This window comes from Lactuca virosa, chromosome 1, assembly GCF_052849685.1.
Source record: "Lactuca virosa cultivar CGN04683 chromosome 1, Lactuca_virosa_CGN04683_v6, whole genome shotgun sequence".
NCBI classification, from domain to species: Eukaryota; Viridiplantae; Streptophyta; class Magnoliopsida; order Asterales; family Asteraceae; genus Lactuca; species Lactuca virosa.
In genome coordinates, this window is record NC_136426.1 from 245,998,559 (window position 1) to 246,008,001 (window position 9,443).

The window sequence follows — 9,443 nt, forward strand, 5'->3', positions numbered from 1 at the left end:
CAAAGCTTCTCTCCGCACAAGAATCGAAAAGAATGGATGCATAAGAGTTGTCGAGGAGGAACATACCCGTAACAACAGTAGGATCAGCGACTGCTTCCTCTTGGCCCATAGCCAACACCCTCCCTATGTTGCCAGCTGTTGTTGCCTTGGGGTAATTCCTTTTGAAGTGCCCAACCTCTCCACAGCCATAACAGGCTTGGCCAGTGCCTGCTCCAGGAGCCTGATTGATAGGTTGGATTGGTGCCTTGCAGAATCAAGCCGTGTGTCCCTTCTTTCCACAGCCGTTGCATTGCATATCACGGCAGGGTCCGTGATATTGCCATATTTATACATATTTTTAGGCAATATTTATTTACATTTTTATTAATAATTTTGGTTATTTGCATAGAATAATGGTACTTAAAAGCTTAAATTACATTTTGCAGCCAAAATTGAAGCATTTTCGAAGAGAGGGGCTAAAGTTGTCAAAACATGGAACTTTGGAGACTTGAAGATTTGAAAGAAAAGAAACCCACGAAATCTGCTATATTCACGACGTGAGCATTGCAGGTTCACGACGTGAGTTGGATTTTTCTAGAAGATAGGCATCGGGTGGAAGAGTCCTTAGCCAACACGGAAATCCACTATTCACGACGTGAGACATTATTTCTCACGACGTGAACTTGGAAAAATAGAAAATATATATATATCCTTGTCCATTACGACTTGAGGGACTTTTGGCTGCCTTGGAAGGTTCCTAGAGACGAAATTCAGAAGGGAAGAAGTGCTAGAATAGGGTTTTTACCACCAAGGAAGAGAAGAGTATATCAATAGTTTATTTGTTTGGTACAGTCATCATGGCTTATACTATGATTTGTGTTGGTTTGTTTGTTGCTATTAGCAGCTGAATCTAGCTACTCTTGTTTAGCTAGATGAAGCTTCAGACTTATGGTTTAGTTTAATTTACTATGGATTTGTTAAGTTGGTAGTTTTCTTGTGGTTGATTATTATTACCTAGCATGCTAATATTTGTTTCTTTAGTTGCTTAAACTCATGTTCTGTGTAGCTTAGTGACAATTAAATTACATGAACTTGAAACCTAGTGATTTAGTGAACATTGAATTGCTAGAGCTAGGATTGACCAATTTTAGATAGTAATTAAGGCACTTAAATTTAGCTGTGCTAGAGAACATAAATTATGACCATAATTGTGTTTGCATAATCTTACATAGCATATTCATAATCCATAACTGGTTCTGTGTTTGATTGTGTGTGACCATACATAGTTTTACATTAATTAGCTTAATATTGGTAAGTTTAGACTTAAATTACTAAAACAATAATAACGAAGTTGATAATCCATAATTGTTAGCTAACCATAAAGAAGAAGTGGATTCGAACTAAGCAGGAGTGTTTTTAATTATTGATTGAATTTGAGTTAAGTTAGTCTGATCTTGCAAAATCGGATAAAAACCTTTTTACTTATTGTTTGATTTTAGATTAATTTAGAGTAATTATTTTAGCTAATTAAATCTGTTCCCTGTGATCGACACCCGACTTACGCAACTATTCTACAATTTTGACTAGGTACACTGCCTAGGTGCAATATAGTTAGTTAAGGTAGTTAGGTTATAAATATTAAAATTAGGTGTAGCTAATTGCACACATCAAGTTTTTGGCGCCGTTGCTGGGGATCGAACCCGGGTCACCCGCGTGACAGGCGGGAATACTTACCACTATACTACAACGACTATAATTGTGTTTGCATAATCTTACATAGCATATTCATAATCCATAACTGGTTTTGTGTTTGATTGTGTGTGACCATACATAGTTTTACGTGAATTAGTTTAATATTGGTAAGTTTAGACTTAAATTACTAATACAATAATAACCAACTTGATAATCCATAATAGAAAGCTAACCATAAAGAAGAAGTGGATTCGAACTAAGCATGAGTGTTTTTAATTATTGATTGAATTTGATTTAAGTTAGTCTGATCTTGCAAAATCGGATAAAAACCTTTTTAATTATTGTTTGATTTTAGATTAATTTAGAGTAATTATTTTAGCTAATTAAATCTGTTCCCTGTGATCGATACCCGACTTACCCTACTATTCTATAATTTTGACTAGGTACAGTGCCTAGGTGCAATTTAGTTAGTTAAGGTAGTTAGGTTATAAATATTAAAATTAGGTGTAGCTAATTGCACGCATCAAGTTTTTGGTGCCGTTGCCGGGGAACGGCTTAGTTAATTACTGATTTATTTTGCTTTAAATTAATCAATCCTTTTTGTGGGGCAAAACCTGCAAAAAGTTATTTTTTTTAGTTTCATTTTTATTTTTCTTGCATTACAGAACTCACGACGTGAGCTTTATAGGCTCACGACGTGAATCCTGTGATTCCCAGTTTTCTTTGTTTTTAGGCTGTCTTTCAATTTTAGTTCAGTTTTATGTTTTTTTATTTTATTTATTTTGCAGGAGTACATGACCAGAGGGTCCAATACACCTTTGGTGCCACCACTTGAAGATCCAAAGTCAGCCCTTCACAAAAATAAGAACAAGAACGTGAAAGACGATCAAACACCAAAGAAGACAGCCTTACAAGAACTCAAGTCAGTATTCTCAAAGAAATCAGGAAAGAAAACGGGAGAATCAAGCACATCTTCAAAGAACAAGAACAAAGTTGAAAGCCTAGACCCAACTCCTAACCCAAACGAATCCGAATACGAGTTCGAAAACGAATTTAGACTAGTACGACCGAACCCGAAGACGAGCCAAGCAACGAAATGGCAAATATTGACGAGATGTCCATGGGAGCTTACAAGAAGCGTATTAGAGATGATGTTGGTCCGGGTTTGGTACAACCCGCAATTCCTGCCACTGCCACATTCGAGCTGAAGGGACACATCCTTACTACACTTAAGGATATACCATTCTATGGGAAAGATCATGAGGATGGTTTTAAGCATCTAGATGAAGTGAATGATTGCAGATTATTTCAATGTCCCAAATGTCAATAGCGATACTGTCTTGTTAAGGATGCTACCAATCACTTTCAAAGGAGCTGCAAAAGACTGGTTGAAAGTACTTCCTCCTGGTACAATCACTACATGGGCTCAAATGCGTGAGCAATTTCTAGATCAGTTTTGCCCACCTTCCAAGATAGCTAAACTCAAGAAGGCAATAGCCAACTTTGAGCAACAACCAGGGGAGTCATTATACGAGACATGGGAGCGTTACAAAGGATTGCTAAGGAATTGTCCTCAACATGACCTAAACATCCAACAAGAGATGTCTATTTTCTATGATGGGGTCAATGTTATGACAAGGCAACTCCTTGATTCTCAAGGGCCATTGACAAATAAGAATCCAAGGGAGGTCAAGGAGTTAGTTGAAGAATTCGCAAGACACTCTCGTGATTACCACAGCCCAAGACATGATGGAGCAAAAGGCAGTAGGGGTGCACATTCTGAAGAGATGGCTGCTATGATGGCAATGCTCAATACTATGGACCGGAGATTGAGCCAAATGGACCAATCAATTCATGCAATAAGAGTTGGATGTGAGAAATGCAGTGGGTCACACTAAACTAAGGATTTCCATTTGGATGATTATGTGAACAAGAAGGCTCAAGTTTGCTACTCAAGTGCGGACAAGTATGATGAAGATTGGAGGAGGCCAAAGAAGGACTGGCTGCCTTATGATGAGTACAAGAAACAGAAGGAGGAAAAATACAAGCAGACTGGCCGGGGTTTTTACCAAAAGGAGCAACCACCAGCTGAGAAGAAAGCTGATCTGGAAACCATATTAGTTCGATTCATGGAAGCTTCATAGAAAAGACATGATGATACTAATGTAGCATTGAAGGATCAAAGAACAATGATGAAAGAAAAGCAGACCTTGATGACAAATCATCAAGCCATGATGATTGACCAGCAAAACTCACTGAGAAATCAACAAGCCTACATCAATAATCTTGAAGCTCAACTTGGGCAACTTACAACTTTGGTGAATGAGAAGCAATCTCTGAGTTTTTGGAAGCCCTAGAAGTGGAGCCAAAGCCATCCGGACCAAGGCCAAAGAAGACGAAGCTCGAAAATAAAAATGTTGATGAACTACCAGACTCACGTCGTGAGCCCGCTATGCTTACGTCGTTGGCTAGGTCTGAACAGAAAAATTTAGATTCCGTTCCGGCTTACCGACCGCCTTTGCCGTTTCCGTCGCGAGCACATCTTAGTCCACTGGAAAGGAAACATCTAGAATTTATTCAGCAAATAAAGGGTATTCCTATTAATACCCCTTTTATCGATTCACTCTCGAGATTCTAGAATACGCGAAGTTCCTACAAGACCTTATGGACACTCATCAACATTTAAAGAAGAACTCTAAAGTAATTCTTAGTGAGCAAAGTTCAAGAGTGGTATTGGGAGACATACCTAAGAAGATGGGAGATCCTGGACGTCTCACTCATCCATGTGAGTTTGGTAACAACTTGAAGACTTATTCTTTAGCCGATACTGGGGCTAGCATAAATTTAATGCCATATTCATTTTAGCAAAAGCTGAATATTCAGAAAATGAAGGGTACAAAGATGACTATCCACATGGCTAATCGTTCGGCGACTCGCCCGAGGGGAATTGTAGAAGACATCCTTGTTAAAATTGGGAAATTTGTTTTCCCAGTTGACTTTGTGATTATGGATATGAAGGAGGATGTGAACGTCCCAATTATTCTTGGTCGCCCTCTACTTAATACTGCTAGAGCTTTAGTTGATGTTCGTGAATCGAAGCTTACATTGAGGGTTGGTGATGATGAGGAGACATTTGGAATACAAGAAGGTTTTCAAGGAGAAGATGTAAAATGTGAGGTGTTCAATATGGATGAAGATAATGATCTTGAAGAATTGGAGAAGCTAATGGAGGAAGAAATCAAGACAATTCATCAAGTAAAATGCACCAAACCAAGAGCATCCGTCCCGTTCTTCGTTGAAGTCATTACCTACACAAGACCAACAACTTTGATAAGTGAGGAAAGAGTTGATTTGTCGATTGATGAAGACGAGGTTATCTCAAAGGAAACGATTCCAGTGGTGAAAGAAGAGAAGGTTCCTATTGAGCTAATGAAGAATAAAGAAATATTAGAAATAAAAGGGACCAAAAGGAAGCTTGATATAGAAGAGGCGAAGGCTAAAAAGGAAAATTGGAGAAAGGCGTACATTCGACGTGTTCAAGCATACAAAATGCTTTGGAAGGAGCAGAAAATTCAGTTGGTGATGGACTCATCTGAAGATTCAACGTAGGACGCACGGAGTCCAGCTCACGACTCAATGAAAAAGAAGCGCTTCTCGGGAGGCAACCCGAGTTTTTTTTGAATTTTCTTTTCTTTTTAGTTTGTTTTTGCATTTCTAGGAAAATCATTCATATAATCTACAACTTTTTCTGCATAATAAAACACTTAGTGTGAGGTCCCTGAATTAAGTAGTAATTAATCATGGTTTTAAGTAAACATGAAGATAGATTTCACTGAAAATAATCTGACCAGACCGCACTCACACCGTGAACACTTATGGATCACGACGTGAGTCCAGAAAAATATGGAATACGAGATACTTTAGTATGATAATTTCGTTAGCCCAACATGTCTTCATAGCCCATTTAGAAGCCAAATTCTGTTAGACCAATAACCAATTAAGTCCACTTGATGATTAATAAAATGGACCAACTATAGAGCCCAGCACGGATTCACGACGTGAATCTTTAGGATTCACGACGTAAATTTTGAAAACATATCGGGACCGCAGATAAGGGACAAGAAACACTTTGACCTAACTCATTTCTTAATTCCCACGAAGTAAGAACGGTTCCTGGTCCCCCTTGTTCTGATTGCGGCCGACCACTACCCCTTATTCTTCTTGTGTTTACGTAATCCTTCAATCTAGGTAAATTAGTCTTCTTTACATTGTTTATTGTTGATTTAATTGTTAGATTTAGGGGGTAGGGTTTGCATTTTATTTGAATATCAAAATCAATACCCTTAATGTGTGAAGATTTTGCTGCATGCGCCTGAAATGAGTTTGAAATTGTTCTAGCATAAAACCCTAAACATTAAATTTGCACGATATGCACGCTGAATGGACCGATTCTGACTTTTGATTACGAACTCACGATGTGACTTCTTAGAGATTCACGACGTGAATCCTGGACACTCTCAATTTCTGATTCTGTTTAATACTAATCTTTTGGGATGTTTTTGTTGGTTTTGTTTTATGTTTATTTTTGTAGCAATGGCTCCCAGAAGAGAAGTTCCGACAGGGGTGGCAAGTTTGCAGCCATTCTACGTTTTCCCAACAACCATGCCACGAGATGTTTTGACGCGTAGCAACAACAGGCTAGGGTGGTTGTACAAGAGGGAATTTGCTCTCGCCCCTACAATTCATTGGGAAAGATAGAGGGAGGTTAGAATCTTTGATCGATTGTCTCCGTTTCTTACAAAGATATTTTTGGGAAACGGATTTTCATTCACGTGCAAGGGCTGGCATAATTTCTTTGGTATCCAAGACAGGGTATATAAGGAACTATGCGTGAAATTCTTTGCAACTGTGGCATTCCATGAGAATGTCCAAGACCCTACGTTCCCGCAAGCCTTAGTTTTTAGACTCGGGGGTGAATATCGTGAATGCAGTTTGGTTGAATTTTCCTGGAGAATGGGGTTATACGAGACTCAGGAAGCTATGACTCCAGAATTTGTTTTGTTTTTGAGGGAGGCGACTCGAGGATATGAAAATGGGGCCTCGAGGCTTGAGTTTTGGAACAATATTGCATCCGGAATATGCAATTCCGGAGTGTCACCCGAGAGCAGAATAAGATCCCCTATTCACCGCTTGATACATCGATTCATCACTTTCTCTATCAATCATAGGCGCCATCGGGTTAAGGTCACGAAGCTAAATTTGTTTTTTCTATGGTGCATCTTACAGCCAGGAGTGTGTTGTAATATTCCATATTTTCTTGCTCGTTTCTTGACTGATTCTTCTACAAGTTCCCGCCCCCGGATCCTTATCTGTTGGGGCCACTTTATCACTCGATTGGTCCGTTCTTATGACTTAATCGTTCCCGAGATTACCTGCTCATTAACTTACATGGAGGGCCACGAGTTCATTATGGGATACTTGGAGACATTAAGGATTGTTCGGAATTTTGGGTCTCATTGGGGCCTTGTGCATACTGATGATAAGGGTGATGATGGAGACCAGCCTAGTGGACAGCCTAAGCAAAAACCACATACATGGCCTCGGAGGAGGATTGTGCGAGGACGAGGAGAGAGAGGACAGTCGGTGCATCAACCCGCACCCATGGGAGGACCAAATTTTGGGGGTGATATGGTCGGGTATTTTGATCAACTTTCGTTAAGTGTCAATTGGATTGGAGGGACGGTGGAAAATTTGGTGCAACACTTGCATGTTGAGCAACCTCCTCACCTGGGGTATCATTACCCAATGTAAGGGTCGAATTGTTGTAATTGGTCGAAGTATGTTTTGGACTCTTCGAATATTTTGTAATGTATTTTACTAGGGCACTTATATTCGAAGCTTTATTATCTATGTCTTAGTATATTTTTTGAACACTTTCAGTTCCCTATAAATAGGGTTATTTACTAGAGTTAGATAAGAACTTTTACAGACTTGTCTCTTGTACTCTGTAAAGAATTCAAAAGCGTAATAGAGTATAACAGATCATATTTACATTCCGTGTTCAAATCTCGCACTCTTACTTGAATTCATACTCTGATTAATTCATTACTCGATTCTTTAGTTCATCAATTGGTATTAGAGCAGTAATCATATCTCTGATCTGATTTTCACGATGTTCAAAAAGTTTTTGAATCAATTTTTGATTCAAAAGTTTCCGCACTTTTTGAAAGTGAAAAATTGTCTAGATCTTAGTTTGTGATTCGATTCTGCATTTGAATTGTTGAATCGAGTGTTATTTTCATCAATTCGATTTGATTCATCTAGTTTGTTTTCAAATTCTCAAATCTTTTCAAACTTCTCAAAATCTTCTTCCGTACAATAATGGCGAGTTTCAATCTCAATTCGATGACCTCGTTTTCTCATCTGCTAGGTTCATTAACCAAAATTCCAATGCTAATCCCTGAATACTATGATCAGTGGGCTGATCGGATGCAGGATTATCTGAATGGTCTTGATGAAGAATTATGGACATGTATCACTGGAAGTATCAATGTTCCAGTGAATGTTCAACCAATCGGATCTTCTTCCACAAGTTCTGGTGTTGATAATCAAGGTGATCGTCTGAAGAAATTGGACAAAAGGTATATGAGGGAATTACGAGGTGCTTTACCTCCAGTTGTGTACAATTACATTAGGAGTTGTACAACTGTAAAAGAAATCTGGAACAAATCTGAAAGATAAATTTCAAGGAAGTGAGAAGACAAAAATCAATTCAGTTAAACAATGTTTGGTTGAGCTGAAAGACATCAAACAAAAAGAAGGAGAAACAATTGAAGTTTATTATGACCGTCTGAATGAGCTAATCTATCGATGCAATCGCTATGGAATTACCAGGACTTCAACGGAATTAAATCTCATCTTTGTAATGGGGCTTCGAAAAGAATGGAGAAGTGTCAGTATGATGGTGAAGAATCAGCAAAGTTCTGATACATCAACTCTCAATGATTTGCACAATCAGTTGAAAACACACGAAGTTGAAGTGAATGAAATTGCTGAGGAATCGAAGTTGAATTTGGGAGGTCCATTAGCTCTTGTGTCAAAGATTTCGGAGAAAGAAGCTGAGAATGGTGATTCTGAGGAAGAAGAAGGATTCATCATGAATTCGGATGATGAAGCAATAGCATTTTACTCGAATAATCGTGTCAAGAAATTTTTCAAAAAGCCGTTCAATTCGAAGACTAAGCATGCTGAGATGAAAGGAAGTTTTGGGAGTAAAAATGTTGTTGAGGAGAAAAAGAAAGTTGAGAAGCAAGATTCGAAGATAGCTGAAGAAAAGGGTGAGAAGAAGCTGAAAGGTGATGCTGGAATAGATTGTCATTATTACAACGGTGCGAATCATCTTGCAAATGACTGTATGCTTCGAAAGAAGGATGAGAGGAAGAATAAAGTCAAGGATGAGGCATACTATGCAGAGAAGCTTGAGGTGGTTCGTGCTAAAGCCAAGAATTTATCATTGGTTGCAAAGGGTGAGCATGAGGATGAAGAAGGAACATATCAAATCTGGTCATCTGGATCAGATGATGAAGAAATGCGAAATCCGACACATGGAGCATTGTATGCGAAAATGGAGGAAAACTCAGAGGATGAGGAATTCGAAGTGAGGGGACGATGCTTCGTATCCAAAGCTGCTGACAAATCTCCAATGACTACAAAGGTACGTAAAAATCTCGAATCTTTTAATATTCCTACTCATGCTTATGATTCTGAACTAA

General features: G+C 38.6%; 1 non-coding gene across 1 annotated transcript; it reads right to left on the minus strand.

Moving 5' to 3' along the window:
• Positions 1 to 3,149: 3,149 nt before the first annotated feature.
• LOC145151643 (small nucleolar RNA R71) lies at positions 3,150 to 3,256 on the minus strand. Its single transcript, XR_013732206.1, has one exon. It is a non-coding gene; the product is annotated as a small nucleolar RNA R71 (small nucleolar RNA).
• Between the last annotated feature and the right edge of the window lie 6,187 nt (positions 3,257 to 9,443).